At 44.3% G+C, this 27,737-nt stretch overlaps 1 protein-coding gene across 4 annotated transcripts in view; it reads right to left on the bottom strand.

The window, feature by feature from the left end:
• The window catches only part of LOC100644761 (3-phosphoinositide-dependent protein kinase 1), a 404,120-nt gene that overhangs the window by 311,690 nt on the left and 64,693 nt on the right, over positions 1 to 27,737 (bottom strand). The gene's annotated exons all lie outside the window — the stretch shown is intronic.

The raw sequence follows: 27,737 nt of genomic DNA on the forward strand, positions 1-27,737 counted from the left end.
GGCAACGCTCTGAGAGTCGGCTTTGATAATCGAGATTCAATTGCGGAATCCTCCGTGGTGATCACGGGAACGCCAGATCGCTCCGATATACTCGAACGAACTGCCCCGGGAGATATTTTTCTCTGTTTTTCTTTTAAAGAGTTTTATCCTTTGAACTTGCTATCTTCTTTTCCGGTCTAATTGAATCTCTTCTAAATACTGCTGTATCGGCCTCGACGCTATAAATTGGCCATAGTTTCATCGCTACTGTACATCACGAGACAATCGACAAACGTAATATCGTAATTCTAACGCTCTTAAAAACGCTCTAAGCTGAAAGTTTCACCGTAGACGAACAAATGGAAACCCGAAGACCCGACGCGCGTACGGTTCATTTCCATAGCGTTAAAATTCTTAGATAAAAGTGGCAGATCGAATGCGCGATCGGTGTTATGATAATGAGTAGCTTCCCCGGCGAAGTAGTGCCTTCGCCGTTCGCCGAGGTACGCGCTACTTCGAGAAGTAGCATCGGTTCTCAACCGGCTACCCTGGTGAATCTTTCGTGTTGGAACGTAAATCGTCCGAGACATCGCCAACGACGTACGATTTTGCTGCAAGACGACGAACAGTATCTTCCTAGAAACCGTGAAACGACGCGAATGTCAAGGAGGGGTTGGCGGGAATTCAAGGGACTTTCATTATCATAAATTCCCTGGAACATCGGTTATTCCGGCGCATCGATTAAACGAGAGACACGGTCAGGCACGATTCAACGGCGGCCTCTCTCCGGCAGATCGTGAGAAAATGGTCTTCGAAGATGCAGTGGAACCACGAAGAGAGAAGTGGAACGACGATGAGCGGGGAGGAAAGGGCGCAAATTGTCTAGAGATAGGAGTCAGGTCGACCTCTTAGAAAATAAGCGAGAGGAACAGCGTTAGACAATAAGAGATAGGTGAAAATATGGGTAGGGGTGTGCAGAAGGAAGAAGAGCGAGAGAGACTGGGGGGTTAGGCGAGACCTCGACTTCCTCTATTACCAATTCATGCCCCTCCACGAGCTGCCGATATATTCAAACCTCGCCGAGAAAAGGCCAGTCATTGTGTCGGCCTCTTTGTCGTCCTGCTGCCTTTCCTACTCCTCTCGTTATCCTCCTCCTCTCCAGTTCCACCCCCGTTACCATCGCTGTGTCTCCTCCTTTACACCTCCTTGCCTCCTTGGTCTCGTTTCTCTTCCGTGGAAAAGGGGGAGGGCCGCATACCTTTGTCAATAGGGAACCGAGGAGTCAGGAGTAGGCAAGGAAGAAGAAGACGAAGTAGAAGAAGAAAGTCGACTGGCCAGGTTGGATAAGAAAAAGGTGGAAAAAGAGGAGAAGGTGGAGAGAAGGAGGCGGTGACGAGGGGTTGGGTGACGAGGGAGCGAAAGACAGAATGAGCGAAGAGTCTGTTATGAGGTCTTTGAATACCAACGCAGCACGACCAACGGGGTTGGGGGTGGTGGCTTGAGAAAGAAGATCGAGCGAAGAGAGGCAACGAAGATAAGTGAGACGAAAAAGAACAGAAGTGAAAAGACGACGAAGGAGTCCGAGAGGTAGAGAGAAGTTCAATGGATCGGAGAAGGTAAGAGGCTGCAAGGAGTTCTCGACTCGGAAGGAATTAGCGATCGGACCGTCCCATCGACGATTCGTTTCCTGCCACGCGAGAATCTTGAATTTCCATCCCCATCCAGCCAAACTCGCGAACAGGTCATTAGCTGAGCGCGAGGGAAATACGTTGACCCGCTTGTTTATTTCTTAAAGAATCCTCTTTTCCTTTGTCCTTTTTTCTTTTCTATCTTCTTTCCTGATGGAATATTTTCGGACCTATTTCACGACGGATGCTTCTTTTGCAAGCAACAAAATGAAAATAACGATTCTTTTAATGTTTATTTTTTATACTATAATTGGTTGCAAAGAATCGAGATTCGACGTATTCGATAAAGCCTCGAACTTCGATTCCAAAATGCCACAAAACATCGATCTAGCTAAACCAAAACAGACGTCGCCTTTTGCGGATCGACGGCGGTCGCGACGTTGTGGAACATTTGGAACGTCTCCCGGTGAATTTGCCGTGCAAAGGCCGGGTCTGAACGGCAACAAAGGATTATTCCCGTCGCTTTGACGGGTCCTATTCGAACTTATTAACTGGCGCGTCAGTCGCAGGAAATTTATCTAGGACAGGAAACAACAATTGGAATCCCTTAATTACACGTGTCCCCATCGAATGGAAACGCAGAAGACGCGGCGACGGCTGGCTTGGTTGCGCCTCCGTCGCGAATTTCGTCGACAATATTCTGCCGTCGTCGACTGACAGCCGACAAAGAGAGACAGACGGAAACAGAAATAGAGGGTGGGGGATCCAACGTGTGAAATCATCGTCTGGCCTCTCGAAACGCATGGCACGGCTGACAAAAGGAAACATAGGGATAAGACTGCGAGTGAATCAGTGGCAGTAGACGCGCCGGGTCATGAACTCGATGCAATTCAGCCGAGCCCTGTTTCAGAAATCGTTTCTTCTTCGACGACAGGAGCGGATACTCGGCTGTTCTGCTGTTGCTACTGAGAACGACACTGTGAAAAGAAGCACGGGACATGGTGCCGAGAGAAGCGTCCACGAAACATTCCGTTCGCTAGATTCTTGGTCTTTGGGTAATTCGAGTTTCCGCCTCGATCCTTGTCCCACTTTGCGCTATAAATATTTCCCAGCCATTCCGTTTACCGTCTTATCTTTCTGTTTATACGCAAGAACGTTGAAACGGCGTATTACACGCGGCGCCAAGAGATCGATCACGGATGAGCGTTTAATCCTTTTTCTGGAGGCCGTTACGAGGCCATCAGCCACGAATTTTAGCAAGAGCACGCAAACGTAGCTATGTGTTGCCGTGGATGTATCTGTGTGTTTTACACGTCCTCTTCCCGGCCGGAGGGTTAATGGAACGATAAAGTCTGTCGTTGAGAGCGTATTTAAAAACTGCCAGCCGTGGGCGCCACCCTCTTTTACTTCTGCTTACTTTCTACCCTAACTCCCTTAATCTTCGAAATTGTGGAATAAAAGCATCCAAAAGTACTAAGTAAAACGTAAACACGCAGACCTCCAGTCGACACTTGCGATTGTGCCAATTAAATCTGTCGTTGGCCGCTTTCTACTATTCTCCCTAAGAGGGTAGTCGAGAAAGCGACGCGAAAACGCGCATGAGTGTCTGACAGGCGCGAGTTTCAAGCCGAAGAAGCTGAAAACGAAGGGCAACAGAACCGAGACTCGGCGAGGGGAGTTATCGCGAAAGAATTCGAAATCATAATACGAAACTTGGTTCGCGCGAGCTGGGGGTCGCGGAGGAAGAACGCTCGGCGTCTAAAGTTAGATGCTGGCCGGTCTCGCTGCGGCGGCATCTCCCGCGACGAGCCAACAATCCTCTCTAGTTTCCTCGCTTTCCGTTTATAGGCTAGGAAGCTCGTTTCTTTGACGAGGGTATGCGGACGACCCGCCATAACAAACCCGACCGGCAGGTTTTAATCGTGGTAATTCATCTCGCAGGATCGACTAATTAAGTGGAATATGCAGCCATAACGTAACCAAACGTTGCCGCTACAACCGATTGTCGGTTTGATCGATCGCCTCTAATGCGCCGCATTCCAACTGCATAGACAGAAAAAATTCGTCACTGGTAGGATTTGATGAAGGTAACGATAAATTCGAAAAGTATCAAGAACATGCTTGAAATAATAGAACGGCGCGGAGATTCGAAGCTATGGTAACTTTAATTTTGGTTTCTGTAACTATGGAAATTTAAAAAAGTCTTACAGGAAAACTTTTCTATTTCTCTGTAATTGAAATTTGAAGTCAATCTGAAAATGTATATAGAAATTAAAAGATAGATAGATAAGCGGACGAATATTTATACGACCAACTATATTTTCTGTTCGAACAACGTTTTTATAAGTGTACGATCGAACCATATGACGAACGATCTTTCATGGAATCAGAACGGATCTTTCCCGGTTTAATTCCACGCACTTCCAGGTATCATCGCAATAAACGTCGTCCTTACAAATGGCAACGGCTGACGGTACGTTCGGCGAACTGCAGACGGCGCTATAATAATTTTTCGTTGCTCGCCGGCACGAAAGCACACAATCACTACCCCAAGTATACGTACAACGAACTAAAACGAACGAAGGCAAGCGATTCCCGGAAATCGCGTAGCGGCTTGATGCACGATGACAATTAACAACCATTTTCCTCGTTATCTGTGCTTCTTTTTCCTGACTACGTGACAATTTCAAGCGATTATTCGTCAGGGACCTACCACTGATGCGACCTCACGATTGCAGTCATTCCAGCTTGATATCAATCTCGAGTTCCCGCGGTCACGATGACTACGCACGGGCCTTGATGAACACCCTTCTCCTTCCTATCTTTTTCCAACGGTTGTAAACATCTGGCTACGGGGGCATTAGAGACTCGTGAAAAATTTAGAAGATCCCTCGCGTCGTTGGCGTCGGCTGGCGCCCCGACGACGCGAGCCCGTCGTCGATCGCTCGTCGTATGCATACACCACGTACAAATTTTTACTGTGACGATACGACGCTTTAAATTTCAGAATCGTAAATTTTCCACGAGAATTCGGTATTTTCGACGCTGTCCTCTTTTTCGATTCCTCTACCAACGTACGACATCACTTTTCGATGAAAACACTTTGCAAAACGCAACTTTCCGCCGATGCTCTTTCTCTTTTCTTTGCTCTTCATTCGTACAAAACAGTTGCCTATTTGGAATACACAAAACGTCATTGCGAGATCGACGTTAATCCAAAGTAAACGATCGATTACAGGAAAATGAAATTTTACCAAGACTACAACGAGACACGGGTGATTACACACCTAACAGCGTGGTAATTAACAGATTACGAAATATTCTGTTCAATCACCTCGATACGGGGAACATACAGAAATCCTTTAATATGAACAAGAAGAGACAAACACAGGAACGGAATGAATGTTCCAAAAATACCAGGCTTCCAGTGCTCTTCCTAGAACGACAATCTCACGACAATCTTGCTGAAAAAATGACCGACATCTTAGAATTACGTGGATACTTGCTAAACAAGATCGTAAAGACAACCATACCAGCCAGCCATTTGCCGAGGTTAACAGCGAAGAAAGACGAGGTCGAGGTGCGATATTGCGCGGAAACGAGTGAATAAAACGACGTGACGCGACGATTCAAACGAAGCACTGCACTTGATATTCGTCAAGGAGGGTGCAGGCGAGGCGGTGCTGCAAGGAGCGGTCAGTTGGCTATTCGCGGAGACTCTGATGCCCGCCGAATCGCAACACTCGTGAAATAATATCCTTCTTTGTTCCTTCCGTGCCACGACAGCCAGGCATAAAGAGTAGCCTGCATAAAGGCGACGCGGAGCAGTAAAATGCGACGCTCGCTAAAAGATTTTATTCCGCGTGCACCTAGATGTATATCTTAATATCAGGAAAGCTCAACTCGACAAAGCCGCGACATCTCGCTCGTCGATGACATTTTGTATGTCTGTTTCTTCCCCTAGTCCACCTCGTGTTTCGTGTCTTTATTCTTTATGCATTTAGCAGGTTGGTAATGCATCCAGCGGGATCATTGCATACAAAATTTGAATGCTGATAGATGAAAAATTTTATGGAGCGAATGGTGTCTGAGTGGTCGCGCAATAGTCGCATAAAGTCCCCTGATCGCCTTTCTCACCTGTGATCTTCGTTCGTTTTGGGGGCAAAAGGCGAATTTATTTTTAGAACTTCTGCCAATTTCAGGATTCAGGTCCTCGCTCAAAGTTCAATCGAGGTTATAGCCCCGGTTTTCGGCTGCACAGAGTGAGCTATATTAAGAATTGATTAATACGAGAAACGCTAAGTCGAATTGAATGACGTAAAACGACGTGAACTACAAAGCCAAAGTGTCTTGTACGAAAATACGTTTGTAAATCGATCGTTTCGGTTCTGGATTTTACGAGGAAATCCAAAAGAGGTTCCATCCATTATCTCGTACGAGTCTGTAAATAAATGAAACAAGTCGAGCGCTTCCAAATCGAGTCACCTAGTCCGAGAATACCAGTGTCAGAGAAACATCTGTCAATCCTCGTAAAATGGCCCGTGGAAGCTGGAAATGCGCTACTCGGGAGAACATGTCGGATGTCTGTTATATCGATTCGTCGTTTGACACGAAACGAAAGTGTTTGAATGACACTTCCTCTGTTTTGTACTCTCTCGACCTATTTCCTATTATTACGCTAACCTCCCCTCATATTTTTTAATAGCACTGCTTTCTTTGCTACATTGACGTCCGTGTAATTCGAGAATACTCTACTGAATCTTATCGATCGTATCTGCGTAATTTCTCAGGCCAGTTACATCGTGATTTTCGATGAGAAATGAATATTAGCTATTAAACATAGATAACGATAAAACGTCCAGTTCACGATATATTAAATTAACCGGGATAGACTGGACTTCGTTTTCAAGGTTCTCTTCTCAAAAATGGTCTATAAATTCGATATGAAGGAATATCATAAATTTATCGTTTATCTTATTACGATGGTTGTCGTTAAATCGGCGAAATCCACGACGACTCGAGCACGCGGCTAAAGAAGAAGAAACAGGAAGAAGACGAGCCGTGGGAATTTCTATCGAGCTCTGTCTTGCTCCGAAGGAAAATTAGATTCAGACAGTGGTGACCGAGCGCGACCAGGCCCATAATTAAAAGGCTCCGACCGTGTTAATTCGTTCGTTCTTATTCAACCCTTTAAATCTCGCTTACAGCTAAGAAAACCGTTGCGTTCCTCGTGTTACTGTGAATTAAAGGAGCAAATCCATTATTTGGCCCAAGTGAGTTATCACTGGCATCTGCTGGCTGAATTTCGTCAGCTTGCCTTGGAAAGTCGTGGCGTGGGATTCGTCACATGCTATTACAAAGGATCCGGCGATTCTCTGACTCGGACGATTCTTCTACTGTCGCGTGTTATTTCGTTCTCACAGATTTTGTTTTGTTTAAAGCGGATTTCGATACAATGGAATAGCGTTGTTGACATAAGTGTAACGATTCGAGGGAGATTCGTCGAATTAGATTCGTCGTTGACTGATTTAAAGGATATTTGTATTCCACCGTGTATCCTTTTAACCCAATTCCATTCTTCCCTAGATTCTCGTTGGTAAATACAAGAAATAGGTTAGAACGGAGGATACTTTTGCTACCCGCTTCTGGCTTCTTCTTCAACCTTTTCCTACTATCAAACTTCAGACACTCTATTACTTTCGATTATCTATATTTCCACCAACATCTGTTCCTCGACTTCGCGTCAACTTCAACGTTGACAAAATCAGCAGAGAAAATAAGGCGCAACCAATGAAGTTATAAAAATATATTCAAGGAAGGTTCGGTTAAATCATAACGGATGAGGTTTGCAGATTAATCAAATAAGACGATCACGTCGCGCATAACAAATCTGCCGTCTGATCTTCGAAGAGGAAGCTGATTTGTCATTTATATCAAGACATCTAACTGAATGCGCGCACGGTCGATCCGAATCTTCTTACGCGTAATCCTATTTCCGGCAGAAGCAATCGAATCTGGAACGCACACGTCGCGCGAATTCGCCTCGAGTCTCGAAGCGCATTAATCGCGACGACAACGTGCTCGACTTCCAACGACGAATTCTTCATGCATATTTTATGCGCGCGTCGAAGATTCGCCGCCGCGAGTGGATCGGGATCGAACGATTTTTCCATAAGTCTGCATCGTAAATGGAGCAACGTGGCGGATCCGAAGATGCATGTCCGCGGCGAACGAGTGATTTACAGCGGGTGTCAGTTTCGCTAGACGAGGCGGAACCCTTGGTAAAAATTGCGCCGCAACAGGTTGCCCGTATGTACCTGCCCTGCTATGAAACCACTCACACAACCGAGCCAAGAATCTAGAACATTCGCTACGGAATATGTGGACGCGGGCCGTAATGCTCGCTTAACTGTGTGGATAAGCACGGAAACGATATTGACGCGATTTAATTCCGTGCCGGCGATAGAATACTTGTGAATGACGAATGGATCGAGGACAAAGCAAATGTTTATGCTAGTTTCATAGCTAGTGAACAGATTTACAGAGTGCATGTGGATATTTGGATGTACGCTCTCGTACACAAGTAGGATAACAAGTTTGATTACTTCGTGCAAAGTTCAAGATTGAATTTCAATTTTCATTATCTTATTTAGCAAGTGACGAGCGAAAACCTATGCGCAATTCAACAGATTCCTTTGCGATCTTCATCGATAATTAGCCAGCTTGATAGGACACCTCGATGGTAAGAATTTACGACATAGGCGAATTACTACGTCAAGGTATTAAAATCACCTAGGTAAATTATATGGAACGCGTTTAAATCTTTTATACTATGCGTCAAACTATCGCGGATGAACTGGTCGTAAAAAAATACGCTAAGGACGAATTGCGGCAAGTCATCGTTGCTTACGCTGAATCATTAATCTGTTTTTATCATGCTCGGCGCCGGTTTACGCAATCTTTGTGAATCAAAGGCCGTTTCCGTGAAATTTCGAAAATATGCGACACGTGTTATTTCTGCAAAAACAGTCGCATTACGCATTTCGTTTTTTTATCAACGTTCTGCCGTACAATAGGAATGTTATTTCTAGAAACGACCGCCTATATTTGTCATACTCTGTGACGCTCTTGCTAAAGACATCGTAGGTGTAACTCTGGACGAACATTCCATCGTTAATTCTACCCATTTTGTTTCGCCATCTTACGAAGAACATATTCCTATGTTGATTTTACTGAAAAACTGAGAGAAAAACCAAGAGAATAAGAAATTCCTGAGAAGTACCAGAGAACAAACGATGACAAGCTACCATTCTTTGGAAAGAAAGAAACGCACAAAGGAAACAAAGTTATAGGCCATGAAGCAACAATAAACATTGCGATTTTTGATCGAACAACACCCGTCTGAGTCAACGATAGCCGTCATTTCTGCGCGATCGTATCAGCAGACCGGATGAAAATACGATTCCTTTTTTATCTTTGCGTTCAAAGTGGCGGGTACGTAATCCCACCGGCGAGAAACTGCGTACTTGGTCGTTCTTCGGTGGCCGGTGATATCACGGCGCAAACGTGTCACGTGCCAGGGGACGTTCGCCGTGTCGAACGGAAGCTCGAGGAACGGCTATTCACGTGCAGCGTAATAACTCTGGCTGCCGTTCATTCACGGCGAACGTGCATTCATTCAGAAATGAATGACACACATAGCAACTGCCACGGCCGGATATCAACTTCCTCGTAAAATCATTATCGGGGCCGGGAGATAAAATTAATCGCGAATTCAACGTACACGCACACGAATCCAAAAAGTTGTTCGGCGCCACGTGATATCTCGAGAGCACAGAAATCGCGCGATTACGTGTCTTCCGGTTCATCGAGTCGCGCGCCGCGATGCTAATCTAATCGATGCTGCAGTACAGCGAAGATGCGTTTTAGAAATTAGTCGTGAATTAAATTTTCTTGGAAAATCATTTGGGATCGTTTCGCGCGAAGCCACGCGTCGTTTCGGTGTAACAGCTCAATTTTCTCAAATGGTTCATTTTACTTCTTGGAATATTTTTCTAATCTTCTCTCATTTTTCTAAACCCAATCTGACCCCTTCCTCTTTGGATAAGTTATCGTCTTCAAACGATATTACCGATTTCGTTCGTTCTTCTTCGTACTATCTGTCTTCTATCTGGTATTTTATTTGAAACAATTTCTAACGCGATAGTGCCGCGGAAGGCGAGCTTCGATAAAACTATATTCGTCAAAAATATGCGTCGTAAACGATAACGTGTGATTTCAATACGCTCGATCTAATTCGTACAAAGTTACGAAGAAGTTAAACAGAGCTTCGCGATTAGAAATTTCAAGCAATCGACGCACGATCCATAACACTCCAATTAGTCGATCAAATCGCTTTCCTGCCTTACGACCTTAAGCTAGATTTTAGCCGATCGATTTCACGTACGACCGATATTAACTGGGTGTTTACCAGCCGCGTGGAAACTCGGAGGTTAAATTGCTACGTCCGCAGGAAGCGGTCACTTTATCGAGAGAGAGAGAGAGAGAAAGAGAGAGATTCCGAAGTCTGATCGGATAGCGAGCTGGCAAGCGTGTTATGAGATCAGACGGCTGAAATAAAGCGCGTCACCGTGCGATTCGCAGAAATGTAGCTCGAGTTGATTCCGTATTAGTCGGTCGTGATTGCGGTCGTAAAAGATTCATTGTCGTGTGGAAAAGAAGACTTTTAAAAAGGCTGATTAATAATAAACAAGTCTCTTGATTCAACATATTCAGAAATAGTCAGTGTGTAAAATCTTGCACAATACCTCGACTGACTCATCAAACGCGTTAATACGATTTACAAAGAATTCCGTGAATCTTCTTACGGTAACGAGAATAATCGTTTCTTTGACAACTCTGGGAATGTATGATCGTCGATCAGCGTGGTACAGATTGAAGAATTGCACTATATCTTTTAATTGAAGGATATTGAAGTAATGATTATGAAATACAGTATAGTAAAAAGAAACAGTTTGTCAAGAAGGAACAAGCGTAAAACAAATTTTAGTACAAAGAAGATAGTGCAAACTACTAGAATTTTGATAACCAAAGCTGAGACGTATAGTTTCATAAATGTTTTTATACGAAAGAGACTGTTGAATTTCTAAGGTACATTAGAACATTCTAAGAGCCATGAACCTCTGATGATATACGCGAACTACGCATCAGCTGTACGTGACTGTCAATATATACAAATTCTCCACAGCCCTTTTCAGTCTTTCAGACGAGTGTACAACCCAGAAAAAGAACAAGGATCAGCGTAAACGTGCGGCGCAGAAATGCGTAAGTCCCGTCGAAGTTTCCGGCAAGAAAGAGCCCAGCAGAGATCCATGGGGACGCGAGAAAGGAACGAGACAAAACGGGAGTGTACGGTTTTCTCCTTCCTTCCTCTTTTTTTTTTTTTCTTATCAGACATGCGATTCACGTTCCTAGCCTCCAGCACCCCCGATTCAATCTAGGCGAGGTCGAAGGGTGGATTCTGGAAGGACCCGGGTTGCTTTGTGTTCGTGTGTCGAACAGTAAGAACGTGTCCAGAGTCGTGGAGGAGACAAGCTGTAGGGGAGGATTGAGCGAAAATTGGAGTGAGGGGTGCTCCTCTTGGAAAGAGAAAGTGCGAAAAAAAGAAAGAATAGAAGGGCATGGCAAGCTGAAAGTTTTCGAGCAAGGAACGCTTTATGAGCGAAATTGATGGCGAGATGCACGGACGGGCGAGTAAAACGTTTGCCACGTGACATCGCTGCCCTCTTCGAACCGCTCGTATCCGGTCGTGGTTCCTCTCGAAGCGTCAGCTGCGGTCCAGAAATCTCGCTCTCGTAATCTCATTCACGGCCGCCCTTGCGGTGATCGAGTCGTAACCTCTGATCTAAATTCGACACGACCGATCGAGTTGATCGAGCCGGACAAGAGAACGACCGATTTACCAGATCTCCAGTTCCGCGCGTGGTATCGCTATCTTCCACCCCTTTTCACCTATCTTTTTCTGCGAAAGTATCGTGGATCGGATTAGGTTAGAAGGAAACGGAACTTACCTACTTCTTCCGATGCCACAATTTATGAGACCTCCAGAATCAAGTTCGATCTACTTTTCTATATGCAGTTAACCCTCTTTTTACAACCATCGTGAATTTCTCAACATTATTTCAAATATGTATAGATACCACGCTATTGTATGTGGAACGACAGAAATACAAAATGCTCTTTTTGGATCGCGACTGACCGAGTTCCCTGTGGAAACTAAGTACGATCTTTCACTTATCAGTTTGCTCTCCTATTCCGATTCCTATTATTCGCCATGCATTTAGAGGTAGATTGGGAGAGGGGAAGGAGGAGAAGGTTTAGGTTATTATGTCGAGTGTAGTATGCTGTTCGACCCATGCGATGGTACCGTATTACCATCCTGAAACGCTCAATTCGGAATGGAAATTACAATCGATTTCGTTCTTCGTCGCAGTCGCTCGAAACAGAATTGGCACGGCTTCTCGTGTTTTTCTATTTCGATCGCGTATATCGAACGAGCCAAATCGCTCCACTTAAAGTAATTAAGTACGTATGTATATGAAAAATTTATGTTACCTTCTCGCTACTAGAAGATTCTAGCAATCGAACGGAAAACACTGCGGAGGTTAACGATGAATCGATTCAACAAAGTGGACATTCCCACGATCGTGATCGAGCATTTGCAATGCAAATCTGCTTACTTCGCTGCTATAAATTATTTCTCCGTAATCTCGTTCGTGGAAAATATCGAAGAAAAGTTTCCGTTAAAAAAACTATGGAAGTACAATCGAAGTTCTAAATTTGAATGGCAAGTTCTGGCGGAATGTAAGAAGTCGTGGAAAATCTTAAACGGTTTTAAAACGACGCTTTCGAAGATACGACAGCGAAGCTTCGAGATAAACGCGGCAGGGAAAAAAAGTAGCAGGCATCTGGTCGCGAATTCTTTTTCATTAAGACCAGATGCAGAGCAGTCGCGAGTTCATTCACAAGTAGACGTTTACGAGCGGTTCTTTCCCTCCGGGCCGCTCTGAAACTTCGACAAAGTCAAGTTCACGCTTCAGCAGCGGTAAAAACCGAGTCCCTCCGTAGACCGCCGGATGTCCTGTGCAATAAATTCCGTGGCGTGGCGGCGGCGAAAAGAAGATTGGATTCAACGAGCTTGAACTTTTTAATTCGCGTAACGCGAATTAAAGTAGAAGATTCGTGTGTCTTCTCGCGTCTTTACACGGTGGAACGATAATGATTCCTGTAACGAGAGCTAATTGCAAGCGAAGGCTTTTTCACTACGGTTGGAAGTAGAAAAAGTAGACGCTGTAAGCTACGCGAACTTTACTCCAGCCAATAACTCGCTGTCTCAAAGTTTGCCGCACCGTTCCTTCGCTTTACAAAATGGTACTAATTTTTTCCGCGAGTTTTAGTAAACTTTCGAGAAGTTCTTTAAAAGGAAGACAAACTTGGTATTTTTACGAAAATATACAAAATCGATTCCATGAAACGAAGTAGTTGTTACTCGTGGTCGTTAGGATAAAATAGAATAAAATCCCTCGGGAACGTACGCTATCGACTGTAAATATTTAAACATCCGGGATGTAGTTCGATCAAAGGATTAATATTTTTCTTATATTTTCTGAGTTATGATTGGAATCAAACGCGGACGTAAAAGTTTTCCACGATAAGTGAGTTAACGTATATTTGCAATAATTAGAAGATGTCCAAATACATAATTATGGATGATAGTATAAACGGCGCCAATGGTTGTCATGCGTTTTGTGTTTGCTTGCAAGAAACACACCGTAGACGGATGCCATATACGTATGAATAGCAACAGGCCGCAACACGTGTGCAACACCAACGCGTTTCCGGCGATTTTAAAAAGACGGAGATACTGTTTCGCGCGCCGTTTCATAAATTAGGATCCGGAGGATTTACCAGATGAATTACAGCTGGCTCGATAACGCGTCAGCCGACTGCTCTCTTTTCCCGTTTCGCGGCGGAAAGCTCGTGCTGCCGGTTCATAAATTCCTTTGCGTGTTTTTATTCGTTCGAACGCCTAAACAGAAAACGCCGTTTGCATGATAAAGCCGGCGACGTTCAACGTCGCCTACAATCTGAAATTCATGTTTGCCTCGATCGATACGGATAACATCGCAAAATTGAAAATTATACTTCACTTTACTACCCCCGCTCACAGTGGTACGTTAGTTCGCTTTTCTTTTTTACCACGCGTCAAACGAGATCGTTGAAAAAACGAAAGAAATGATTCCGTGAGTATCGGCACGCCATCTCGGCGCGCTAATAATTATCACTGACGATTAATGCGTTGCAGACTAGTTTATTCCACAAAACTAATTGTACGAGGTATATTGTGTGGCTCTGATTGATGAACGTGTAATTATCACGAAATTATCCGATCTCTGTGCTGCGCATTTTGCGACGACGTGACGCCTAATGTCGCTCACTTATGTTAATTAACGGTGTTCTGGAAAATCTGATCGAGAGTCAGTTCCGCATCTACACGTTTTGCGCAGGAAATATCTTTTTCTAGCTTGAATCTTTTAAATTTCCTTTTGGCTATATTATAGAAGCTACATTTTCTCGCAAGTAATGAGTGATAATTTACGAATATTATTTCTACTGGAATCTCTTCTGGAATCATCACAGGAAAGAACAAATCGGCAAACACGTGTTCAAATTCGATCGAACGGGACGGGCGCCATGGTGAACGGCAAAATTGTGAGCGCAAAAACGGCGCACGACATCGATTAACGCAAGATCCACGCGTACATTGTTTTCGCTTGTATTTCACCTAAATGATCACGGGCACACCGGTCGCGAGGACACCCTTTGACAATCGCAGCGGAATCAATCGCAAATTGTTTTGTCCCGGCTGTCTGCTCGCCGAGGAAATATGTACTTGACGCGACAGAAATTAATTTTGCAAAAACCCTGGCGCCCCGACGACTGTCCCGTAAATAAGCTCTCGCAGTTTTCGTTTCCCCTTTTCCTTTTTTGAATACTAAAGGTAATCTTTTTAATTTATGTCAGAGTGTGCTTAAATTTATGATGAGACCGGAATTGAGCTTTTTTTTTAGAAAGGATCGTAACGTGAAGCTAACTTACGTTATACAGTGGTTCAGTGGAAAGTATTCGGACAGTTATCATAAAAAACTTTTATACGCTAAAATCTTAATAGTGTTAGCATCACTTATTTACGCGTATATAATGTAAAGCTCGAACGACACAAAACAACAACATCTTCTCCATTTGCTGTAAGACGTCAGGACCTTTTAGCGAATAGGAGAATTCAGCCTCCTCATAAACAGTATTTTCAGGCAACGAGCGAATTTATCCAACAACATACTTTGTTCCGCAAGAGTTACGGACAGTATGGATTCAAGGATTACCAGAAACCCTTCGATGCTCTTCTCGAAGAGTTGCACCATTTATGAAAAGGAAAAGCCGTGATACAGTCGTAGCTAAAAGCTTCATTGAAATAAACGCAAGTGCGGTGTCGCGCAGCAGCCAGTTTCAAAGGACTCCCGTTGCCCTTCTGTAGAAGTGATTCTCCTTCTTCATCCCTAACTCGGTCCTGCCGCTTATGCATATATGTATGTATATTATGTGTCATGCATATATGCATGATTCGCGTACATACACGGAAGCGTGCACGGCCACATAGCACGTGCGTATATCCTCGATCCCCGTGGACGACACTGGCTTACAAATTGCCAAACTTCTTAGCAAACCGGGAGGAGGAAAGGATGACTGACGGTAAGGAAAGAGCCGGGTTCAAAGGAATCGGGAGAGGACGCGTTGACAAGACGAGGAGAGCAGGAAAAAGGAAGAGGCACTTGTTGTGCCGATCGAACATCCTACGAGTATGTCGAAACACGTCCAGCGAATTTCCCTTCTGAAATGCAGGATGTGTCGTGGCACGTGGCTATCGAAGGGCTGTTGAACTGGCGACTCGGAAAACAATAAAAAAAAGTCCCTGCATACTTGAGACTTCCATTTGGCGCGCACGATAATTCAGATAACGTATCTTTTAGAAGATCTAAAATGTAACGATCACAGGAGAAAAACGTGACAGGTACATTTTTAACGTACATTCTCCGATTATAATTGTGATGAATCTAAACGATCGTAATCATTCTATGATTAAGCAGAAGAATTTTAATATAGTAGCCACTGTACAAGGTCGAATTATTATATACCTAACTACTTGTTTCTATTCCTAGACTATTACCTATAGAAGACGTACTCGTGATCTTGATTTTTGTGATAATACAAAGCTAATGAAAGCACTGAAAGCGAAGGATAGCAACGTAAACGCTGTTTGTATCAATTTTACAGATTATTTATTTTGCGCAGGCAGAGTCTATAAACGAAACAACGGGGACACGTTACGAGAACGTGGACAAAGGACGGTACACAATAGGCCCGCGATTAATTTCGCCGATCGTCGTTGGATGACCGTATCGCAGTTATTTTATTAATATCCAATCGTATTTCGAAAACGTACAGCTCGAAATCGAAGGGCTGCAATAACCATCCATCCAATTTGCACGTGATCGCAGAAATGGACGCAAGGTGGCTCTTTATTAAATCAATTCCAATGGTAGCACAGGATGGACGAGGGCGAGGAAGGGAACCGATGCGTGACTGGGAGAGGGCTAATTACGAAAATATTTGATCTCTGTGAAAGATCGTATGTCGGTGCGCGCGTTTGCTCACGTATTACGTTTTACGTTGGTTCCGCTATAAATCATCCTTTCGTTCCCGACTGTCCGAAATTCCTTGTTTCTCCGAGTTATACGCCATTGTTTTGAAAAAGATTTAGCCCGTGTTCTCTATTGAGATATGTATAATTTTGTGTGCTAGACTAGATTAGCCGCGTAGTAGTGACACACGTATGTGAATATGAGTGTATGGAAGTATGTGTGTGCACAGCGTCTCGAAAAACAGATGAATGTAACTGTTCCGTTGACAGTGTGATATAGAAGATGGTGAGACAAAAAGAGTGCTGAGACGCGTGCAAATGTATATCGACGAAGATCCTGGGAATCGTTTATTAAATAAATCTAAAACTATTTTTATATGAATTCTAAGCGTAACCTTAGTGTTTCTTTACTTTTATTTCGGCAATTAAGATCCACAATTCTCAACATTCTCGTCGATGCTTTTAAGCTGAATTAAATGGATATTCGTGCGGAGAGACAATAGATTGGAACTGCATCTAATTCACGAAATATCGATTATATAAATTCAAAACAAATCACAAGAGAAGATCAAATATTCGCTTGTACGTCGCTTATCTGTCACGACTAACTAATAGCAGGTTTTGATTAAGCTCGTCGATCAACTTTTTCGTTCAAACCTCGCGAAACTGCGAAGGACGGTCGATGAGAAACCTTTGGCTTTCATGGCGCCAAAGAGAAGTAAGTTGAGTGTAATCGTAATGAGTGAAGTACGGAAGAGAGGGAAGAGAATGGCGGGAAAACAAATTCATCGAACCACTCGAAAGGCACGATTTCCCAAAGAACGTCTCCCGACGCTCGTAACCGCCGACCTCGTTGTTGTTTTCAACGCGAGCTTTCGTTTTCCTTCTGCCTCGTTGAGCGAACATGGCTCTCTACCACCTCTTAACCCGCAACGAAAATGTCGAAGCCGTTCCGTCCTGCATAATCGTGTCGCGACGCGGGGGAGAAGATAAATCGTTCTTCCGTTGTCCTCTTACGTCATTGTCGGCAATTAACTGTTGATGAAAAATAGTTATTTCTTTTTGCACGAGACGGTTGCGAGTGCGTGAGTAATTGATGAGTGAGGAAACCATTAAAGCTCCGAAGGAACGCTTTAAACTTTTCAGCATCGATTTTGTACAAAGAATAAAATAAATTTTTGGTAGATGGATCAATGTCGAGTTCGTGACAGAAAGTAATTTGTAAATTTTTAGTTCTCCAACCAGTGGTCGCGAGATTTTTAGTATTAGTTATCAAACCTGCTTCGATATTGAAATCTCGATAAATTTGATCACTTACAATTTCCCTCTAAATTTAATCTGTGTACGTTCCAAGCTAAAAGAACGAAAATGAAAAAAAGTACTTCGACCAGCATATAATTAGATTCAGCGAATCCGACAGGGAGAATGATCTGGATAATAACAAAAGTGGTCGCGCATTTCAGCGAACGGTCCCGATTACAGAAGTAAAAATTCCCATTGAAGGACTCCCATGGGGAGAGACAGAGTGCGCGTCCGCATGCTGCCAGAAATATAATTAAAAAGTGGTAGTTCGATATCGTGTCGCGGACTGAATAAAACCGCGTAATGGATTTTTTCCATTTACTTGGTCCCCTCGAACTTTCTCCGGGCGTCATGAATCTTCACAACGTCTCGGCAACACCCTAACGTGTGCGCATACGTGAAATGGCGGTCTCCTGTATGGTATACAGGATCGTGTGTTCCCAACGACACGGAGACCCGACGGGAAAACGACTTTGGGTCGTTTCCACACCTCCGACCAAGGGTAGGCGCACGACGATCCTACGTTATAGACTCGCTTCTCCTGCTTCCAGGTCTTTTACCCTCGTCCTGCTTTACGACTTCATCCGATGCCCGTGCATTCCGCCTTCTTTACGGATGTTCTCCGCACACGTTGCTGATTTTATGCCCTTGAAATCTCTATACACGATGTAGTTTGTACCGCAAGTTTAACAAAGCACCGGTACTGTTTCTTCTAGTTTCTACCAAAGGTTAATTACTCGAATAAGATCTGCAGAAGGATCGGAGAAAATTGTATTTCTAATTCGTAATTCTACGAAGAACGGGCAACGTGTGGATTATCTAAATTCGATCCTCATTCAGCTTCATCTACGATTACGATTTGTTCAGTAATCCAAGACCGAAGCAATAGCGCATATACCCGGAAGAAGAATTACGAAAATGGCGTTAAGTTTGTCCAAGTCGTTACCTTAACGGCCGTGTAACACGTAACGCGATAATGTGGCGAGCGAGACAGAAGAAGGCATCCCTTACGAACATCCTTTATACTTGTATCCCACGATACATCCAGTCAGCCAGCCAAGCAACCAGTCAGCCATGGAGTTAATGGAAATGCTGGGAGCATGGGAGCGCATACTAAACGACCTGACCTCTCCCCCCTGTGCAACCGATGACTTTTCGACTTTTCCTCGCGTTTCTACCGCTTCCTAGGGACACGCAGCGACGATCCTCCTTCTCATAACTTCGTTCGTCCGCGAACCCATAAATTTACCGCGACAACGCATAAATCAGACGTGCGTGCCCGAACGTACGCAGGTCAGATAGACGACTCGAGGAGAAGCGATCAGCATTCCAACCGCGGAGAGACCTTCGATATATACCGGCGGCGTAGAGTAAACACGATCAGCGTACAACGGGAACGATCTTTCCTCCTTCTCGGATCGACAACGTTGGAAGAAGCGCGCGATACCTTGTTACGATGTTCGAAGCTAGTCGATGTAACCTCCAGTCTATTTATCACGACCGCGGCGGAATTACGCGCGCGTTCTGCTACATCCACGGGCGACCGCGTCGAAACTCACATATACGTGGTTATCGTATGTTTCTTTTCGTCTTTCTCCTTTTTTTTTTATTTATATGCCCATCTATGAAAAGGGTAGCTACCTACAGAAGAGGAAAAGCGATAGAGCACGAGAATTTGCATCGCTCTTCACATTTCGCGACGTTTCGATTAATTTACGTGAAAGCGCCTTTTCACTGGCAAAAAAGAAAAAGTCGCCGCCTCGACGATTCGAAACGCCTGCACGAACGAACGATCCATTTGCGGATCCCTTGGCTTTTTTCTCCGAAACTTTCGTCGATGAGCAAGAAACAAAAAACGGAGGAAAGAAAGGGAAAAAATACAAAAACAAGGAGATCGACCGGACATGCATCGTTGCGACTACATACCGTCCCAAATCGGTGGCCTCGGATGGGTGGTACTCAGAGAAGAAGTTCGAAATGATCGATGACCGGCCGATATTGGTAGCGACATATGGAGTAGCGTATCCGCCAGCTTGCTCCTATAATGGGCGCCGCCGCAACCTTTTTCCACGCGCTGGAGATGTCACGCCTCTGATGTCACTCGAGAGCAAATTTCTACTTAACGACTCACGGATATATACGAAGGATGTATACACGACTGCTCGCGAACGTTTACTTCTCACGCAGCGGCCTTTTTACGGGGACTTTCGACGCATCAATCAGGGCCTCGTGACGCGAGAGACGTCCAGAAAAGAAAATAGAGAGGCGGACGTACCAGTGAAACGGATAAACGAGCGAAACAGGAGAGGTACTCCATTCGGTTTCACGGTTTCTACGTTGTTTCAAACGTCAGTGAAATCGTGCTACTCTTCTTTCGTCTGGGTCGTTATGGGCGGAATGGCATTCGTGCAAAGGGTACTTTTAATCTTTTCTATATTTATATCATACACTGCATTCCGTGCGCGATACGAAAAACGCAAACCTTTTTACGTAAAATACAAATGTAAAATTTGTTCTGCAAAAAAAACAAATTGAATTATCATCAACAGTTTGTATATATTAATACGCTTGGCTCTAATCATTGATAGCGTACACGCTATAATTTTGTAGCCACTCTAAGTTGATATCTATAAATACGTATAAGAGTATCATCATTGACGGATAACGACTCTTCATCTTGGTGTTCAAAGATTTCCAAGAATTCCAGGACAAATCCAGGAACATTTACAAGAATTTTACGTTCGATGTCACTCGACTGATCCGTCTAATATTAATTAATCATAGAATCAGCGAGTGTTTCTCCGCGTAGAACTTTCCAAGTTTACTCTAGCACTCTCGTCGTAATGAAAATTTCGCGACTCGTAAGCGAGTCCATAGATAATGAGAAGAGGGTAACGTCAAGAAGAAAAGGGAGAAGGAAAGAGGTCGCTATCGAGCGTCGAAGAAAAAATAACGAAGGTAGCCTGGTTCTCTACCCGTGCTCTCGCATCTCTTAATCAATTATTGTTAGACCCGTCCACACCTCCCCCGCCACTGCCAGTCGATTTCTCTTGAAAAATTGATCGGGGCCTGTCTTTTGCCGACCCTTCTATTCCTTGGCGAGCATACGCCGGAGATGAGAGAAATGTAGGTCGAGGGAAAAAAGTCGAAAGTTGGCTGGAACGGCGCAACGATGCTTAATTCGAACGCGTAAAATCAGGAGTCGTAATCTTCGTCGAATTAAGATCAAAAATCCACGGGATCGATCGGCTTCATTAGGCGGCCGAGATCAAACGAATGGCGCGTGAGCGTCGAAATGAAAAATGTTGGAATTATCTTGCTCCCCCAGCGCCGAGTCTTGCAACTTCTCGCGTCTAGGGGTGACTGCTCCCGGAGTCCTTCCTGATGGTGCATCCCTAGGAAAACTCATTACTCTGTCAGGGATATTCATCAAGCTTTGATTATTTGCACGTCACACATTGAAGCTCGTCTAGATCTCGCGTCTTAAAAGCTCCCGACGCGACGCTTCCTTGTTTATACGTTGTTTCGCTACGATTGCGATTTTGCCTTTGGTATTATTGTGCGTCAGAGATAACGTTAGGAATAGGTGGAAGATTCTTAGGGTAGATTGGTACAGTGACAAATGGTTCGAATATTGGGTTATCGTGACAATATTTAAGTTGAGGATCGGGGCTTGACACGGTTGATATAAGACCTTCGAAACATTTTCTTCTCCAGGAAAAAGAAACTTCCTATATTTGATAGTTCTCTCGACTTCGTATATCCAATTCGTACCACGACTTCCCCAAACAAATTCTCCCAAACATGGAAATAATTCTATATACGCAAATCTTCCTTATCGCTTCTAATCCGTCTGTGTCCTAGAAAGAAGCTCGTAACACGGAGAATTCAAATATTTAGGAACATGTTCGATCGAATCGAGCTAAATATTTACCTAAGACAAAATGAAAAGAACGAGAGAAGGTTCGACGGAACCGATTCGGGGGATGAAATGAGCGTCCAGTCGGGAAACATATTCGAGGATGTGGACTCGGTGGTCTTCGACTCTGCCGATTCGAAACTCACCCTTCCGCCTATCAATTCCCAATAGGTCGGCGCTCCGCTCGAGAGCGTACTCGACTGTCCGACAGGAGAACAGGAAGAGAGACGGAGAAAGAGAGAGGAACGTAAGGGCTCCGTGTCTCGCGGCGGCGGCGGCACGTCGAATTCTTCAGTCGTTAGGCGCGCAGGCTGTAATTGACGTGGTCGAATAATGGAGTGCTGCCAATGGGCACAAAGGGCGAATGCTGGATGCGGTGGTGCCGCATGAAAAGCCCGAAGGGTGGCAGAGGGAGAGGGTGGCGAACGGTCAGAGCAAAGTTCCTTGCGATCCAAAAGGAGACAGAACGTTTTTATCCCGTTTCCGACCCCTATCTGATCAGGAATGCCTCTCACGACTCGAGTGATTTATTCCCTCCATTTCTGGGGATTATTTTATATATAGATCCGGGCCAGAGCCACTCTGGACGCCGTGCCGCGCTGCGTCGCGTCGCGTCGCATCAGCATCACGTCTCCTCTCTTCTTCCTTGGTCAAAACTCAGGGCAAAGACTTCCAGGATCACCCACCCACCGTCTCTGTTCCGCATTTCCGGCGTCGCCACCAGCCTTTTCGAAAGTACCAGTCCTTTCGAATTCCTGACTCGGCAGCTCCCTCTGCGCGTACCCACAAAGGGAGTTATTTCTTGAATTCTTTCGCCACGCGAATTCCCGCCGGCTAGGGTGTCACGGTTATAAATCGCTCCACCCCCGATCAAGATCCCCGATTTTTATTCGGCAGACCGAGTTGCGATTCGACGCACCATGTACCGGATCAATTTTCAAATTCTGTTAACAACTGTGTCTATGTTACATATATCTATACGTACATCGCGTCTGCTTTTTGAATTATCGAATGACGCGATATCATAAGAGAATGGAGGGAAGAAAAGCAACATCCAACCCTCTTTTCTCACATCGAAGAAGCGCCAAGACTTCGAAAATATCATTCCGTGTAATGGACGAATGGAAAGGGGGGAATCGTTGGAACGAACTGAGCAGACAGACGGTACCGCCAAAACTTTTTTCCAGCCGACGAATCTCTTGGAACATGGGCGCAGCGAGAATCCGGTGTCGACTTTTCGCGAAATGCTGCGAACACCACGGCAGCGCCATAACTTTCGAGATTTGAGAGATATCAGTCGGGCTCCGGTAAATCACCGGCAATCATTCACAAGATTTCACGGGATAAGAAACGTGAAACGTATTCCCTCTGCCAACTTCTTTGTTTCTCTGTCCCTCTTCCTCTCTTCCGTAGCCCAGCACTTTCGACCTCCTTTTTCCATGACCACGTTAGCTGCTCGACACTTGGCGAACCACGTAGGGCCACGTCCTACGAGAATTCCATTAACGAACAGAGAATAGCTTGTACCTAGAAGAGGATTAATTCTTCGCTGGATTAACACCAATGTATCGTGTTTTACGGATTGGCTCGATCGACTAGTCGACTTTTATTTGGTCGACACTCGTCCAAATCGGATTCGATCATACGTAGTATCGGTATCGAGCTACGTTACGCGCCTTCAAGGGGCAATATCGTTAACATTTTCAACGTGTCCTTTGACAGGGGTGATTCGGTAGTATTTCGCGTTGATGTTTGCTCGTTTAGGTACTTTGAAAAATCCCTCCAAATCCCTTGGTTTTCGTTTATCCTTTTGTTATCGCGCGTTGGGATACACCGATGTGTCGTCAGAGTTTAATTAAAGAAAATCCAACATCGTCGAACGATGCTTTATTCGAATGGACAGCATGTAGTTAAAGAAACATTTCTTGGTTTCCTCGATGGCCGTTTAGTGCAGGGACACGTAAAAGTTTATCTCAACGTCGATAAAGTGTGGAACGAATTCGTACAAAAATGCGTTGTGAACGTACGTGAAAATATTTAATTCATGGACGCATTTCATATGATTTATAACAGCGATACGACAGTCGATGCCCGCCTATATGCTTTTATAGTATTGCTCCGCGTCTCCTCTTCCGAGGGAACGTAACTTTCTTGTATCTTCAATAACGGGGGGGGGGGGGGAAATAACTGCTGGCGAATATGCGGGAAGTACCCGACGCTAATTTTGATAAAAGTTTGTGGGTTTATAAAAGGAATACAACTTTGTTTTCCAGTAATAGCAATAAAAATCCATTTGCTACGAACAGTTTCCTTCTTACAGATAACATCTAAGAGGTTATATAGACGAATATTCAAAAGATACCGTGCTTCTACCGAACGTTGTCGAAAATTCTCCTTATCCTTCACCCAGTTTCGCAGTTCTTTACGGTTAATCGATTATAAATCTTCTAACACGAAAAAATTTCACTAAGGAATACCGGAAATTTCGTCATAAGGAATGACGAAAGCGTGACGACGATTCTGAAAAACTACGCAGCGGTATAGCCGAGCATTTTCAAAATAGCCGCGCGCTGGTAAAATACTGCACCGTGTAAATCAATCGGCTGAGCGATCGCGAGACGCGACGCTCTTAAATTTCCCTCGAACTGACGGCCGCCAACGAAGGTGCGCAAAGTGCTAGATTGTCGGTTATAGGATGTCCAGACTCGTCAACTCGCCCTATTGGCCGTTATGTCCGCGCTCGTCGTAACGTTTGTTTGATGGAACGCGCGTTACGTTTAAGGTGAAACTCTCGAAGTGATTGACGAAGGCTATTAGGGATATTTCGATTTCGATGGCAATGTGCAGATTTTCGAAGATTCAGGAGTAACTTGGAATTAGGATAGACGACGACGATATGGAACCTTGCAACCTTACGCTGTTTTTACCCGATAATTTATTCGCGCATTTGTTATTTTTCAATATTCAAAATTTCGAATCTTATCGTCGATATCGAAATTCATCCAGCCGCGTGACCGTAACTAAAAAAAATGCACACATAAAAATGTCCGCAAAAGCCAGTCTCCTAAATAAAAATAAGTCTGGTAAAAAAAAGAGTGACGTGAAAAACGCGGACGGTTCCCTGAAATATCGAAATTCGCAGTTTCGTATCGAGCAACCGAAAGTTTAACTACCTGCTATTTCTGCGTAAAAACCACACGCTTTTCTCGTTCTGGTTCAGACATTGCTCACGACTATTCCCTTTCGACTGGCAGACACGCAACAACCAGCGTTTATATATTATTCCGTTGGAAATAATAATATTGCAAGTGAGGAGGGGTGGCAGATCGACGGCATTGCGTGGCGGAGCCATTACCGTGCCTAAAGCACCGAAATTATCGGTGTATCGCGTGGCGAACGGGGGTGGCCGGTTCTCTTGCGAGTGTCCCGGCGAAAAAGAGAGCGAATCGCAACAAATCACTCGATATCTCGGAAGCCACGCGCCGAGAAAGCCGGCGAACAGCCCCGAGGAGACAGAACCGAAGGAAAGAGAGAGACGAAGAGGAAAGGGAGACCGGAACAACCACAGAGACGCAAGAACTTTTCTTATTTACGAGCGAGCTTATTTCCTCGGGCTACTGCATATGGATATCAGAGCGAAGCGATGGCACGCAGCGCGGCGAGCCGAGGTGGATGCGAAAATCGGCCGAGCACACCGCCTGGAACTTTAATGCTACCTTCCAAGCCCTCCTTTCGCCTCGCTGGTCAATTCTCTTCTTTCTCCACTCCAGGGACTGCTCGTGTCAACCGCCCACTCCACACACCTTGACACACGCTCGAATCAGTTCGCTTTCTCGCGCGGAAAGCCGGAGAAACTTCAAGCTAAAGGATTAGAAAAGGCGCGGTTGGCTTTCCAGCAAGAGAATCTCGATGCAAATGAATGGAATAAGTCGTAAGGTTAATGTAATCTAGTTAATCGTAATGACGGCTAATGGAATACCAGACGTTTTAGAAAATTGTTTTCAAGAGAATTTTAATGAAACAAACAGAGTTCGTGGTGAGATCGGCGGGGAGATTCTAATTGAAGTAATTTGAACTCGTTCCGTCGTTCGCACGAGAAGATTTAATGGGATACCTATATCCTAATGTATCGCGTTATCTGGTAAATAACATCAATCGGATTAATCGTTAAAATGAACTTCAGTCGCATTTGTTGACTCGAGCCGCCACACCGGTGAATATTTAGGCAGAAGTCGGTGTTCATTTTGCAGCGATTTGTGTGTATCGATTTACTCGGATTTATTTACCTGATCATTTCTATTAACCGTTGATTCGTGATATACAATAAACGGCTCAAATATGTAAAATAATCGACTCGATTGAAATAACATTCTACAGGGGTTAAACTTTTAAATTTGTTTGCTCCTACGAAAAATAAAAAGAGAAAACATAAATTCCGTTCTCAGGTATAAACTTTATAATCGACCATTTCGCATGTAGCGAAGCGAAGAAGACGATAGAAACGCGATTCTATTTTCCAGAGAGTTCGTCGCGCGCACCGCATAATATACAGAATTCAAAAAGAATTTGTGCGTTAGTCGCTGTTTAAGACACCGTTAAACCAGCTCACAGTACACTTATTTTTACGACTAGAAGACTTCCTCTGTAGTTATGAAAAATTCACCCGTCCAAAAGTCGTCCAGTAAAGAGAACCTTCGTACTTTAAGGCTGTTGCCACGTGCATGTTCGCAGCGTCGACAGAAATTGTATTAAGGAAATTACCCCACCCCGAAACTACCACGAAACATTAGTCTTCGACGACCACATTCTTTGCAACACTGTAACTGCTTTCACTTCGACAAAAAGTCTCGACGCCTCACGTTGCAACATTGCTCGACAAAAAGAAGAAAACTTGCGGCAGAGAGAACCGACAAGTATTTACAGGTTGATCAAGATACCTAAAGTTTAACCGGGTTGGTTTGACTTTGTGTAGTCCGATTTCCAGGATGTAGAAGTCACCGGTTTCTTCGTGTTCTTAATTACACTGGTTTGCCGTAAAAGGCTCGCTTGGATCCGGAAAAGAATTTGGATCTGAAAGGATCTTCTCGTTGAAGTAGCCGAATTATCGGACCCACGTATCGACTCCTTTTCGAGTGTGCCGGTTACGTCGTGCGAATCAGCACGTAAGAAGATTAAGAATACAGAGAACAAGCAGACAGCAGCGGCAAAAATGTTGTCGGAAACGTTGCAAAAATGTCAAGGAAATGAAAAGATACGTTTATCGATTTTATTGTAGTTTCGAAGAACAGGTGATACGTGGAATATTAAGAGATACCGTTGTTGTCGACGAAAGAAATAGCACAACATCGCATCAAAAATTGGTGGAGGAACGACAATGCGGAAATAGTGGTAGAATAATTTTTCAGAAATCAGCAGAATGTTCGATTTCTCCGCCGTTATCATTCTTTCCCGAGAAAACATTAGGACTATCAGCGATAAAGGTAAGAAAGCGACTGGATTTCGCTCACGTCCGAAGAAAAAGTGAATCTGTCGTCCGAGAGGGAATCACGTCGCCGGAAACGTACTACCTACTCTGTCACAGTAGCACGTCACTGACTGTTTCTTGATTCGAGCACAGAGATCGACGACGGAGCCCTGATCTCCCGACAGGGTCCAGAAATTCGTTTCGTACGGTTAGTGATGGACAAGATTTGTTTGAATTCTGTCACGACCTCCCCGATCGTTCTCCGTAAGGCAAAAGGGACAGGTCGTGGTCCCTTTACAGAAATTGGATGCAGGATTTATTCGTGAAATCGGAACGTATTACCGAAGCAACGTGACCACTCAAAACCAAACGAAATATATAAAAATCATACTAAAGAAAACCAGACAGTAGCATTCTGTATAATAAACGATCCTTGTTTTAAAATATCTTGACCACTAGAAAATTTTCTGTGACGCATTTGTCGCGTAATGAATCAGCAAGCGGAACAATTACACGCAGATGTTTGTACTTGTTAGATAATTTGAGTTAATTCGTCAGGATAGAACAGAGGTAAAGGAAAAGTGAGAATTCCTAAGTGCCTTGAATATCGGTATTTAGATGACGCGAGATAACTCTACCTATTCTGCACACGAACCGCATGCACAAACGGGTTCAACTACATACCTC

The sequence above is a fragment of the Bombus terrestris genome, chromosome 7 (genome assembly GCF_910591885.1).
Source record: "Bombus terrestris chromosome 7, iyBomTerr1.2, whole genome shotgun sequence".
Taxonomy (NCBI): domain Eukaryota; kingdom Metazoa; phylum Arthropoda; class Insecta; order Hymenoptera; family Apidae; genus Bombus; species Bombus terrestris.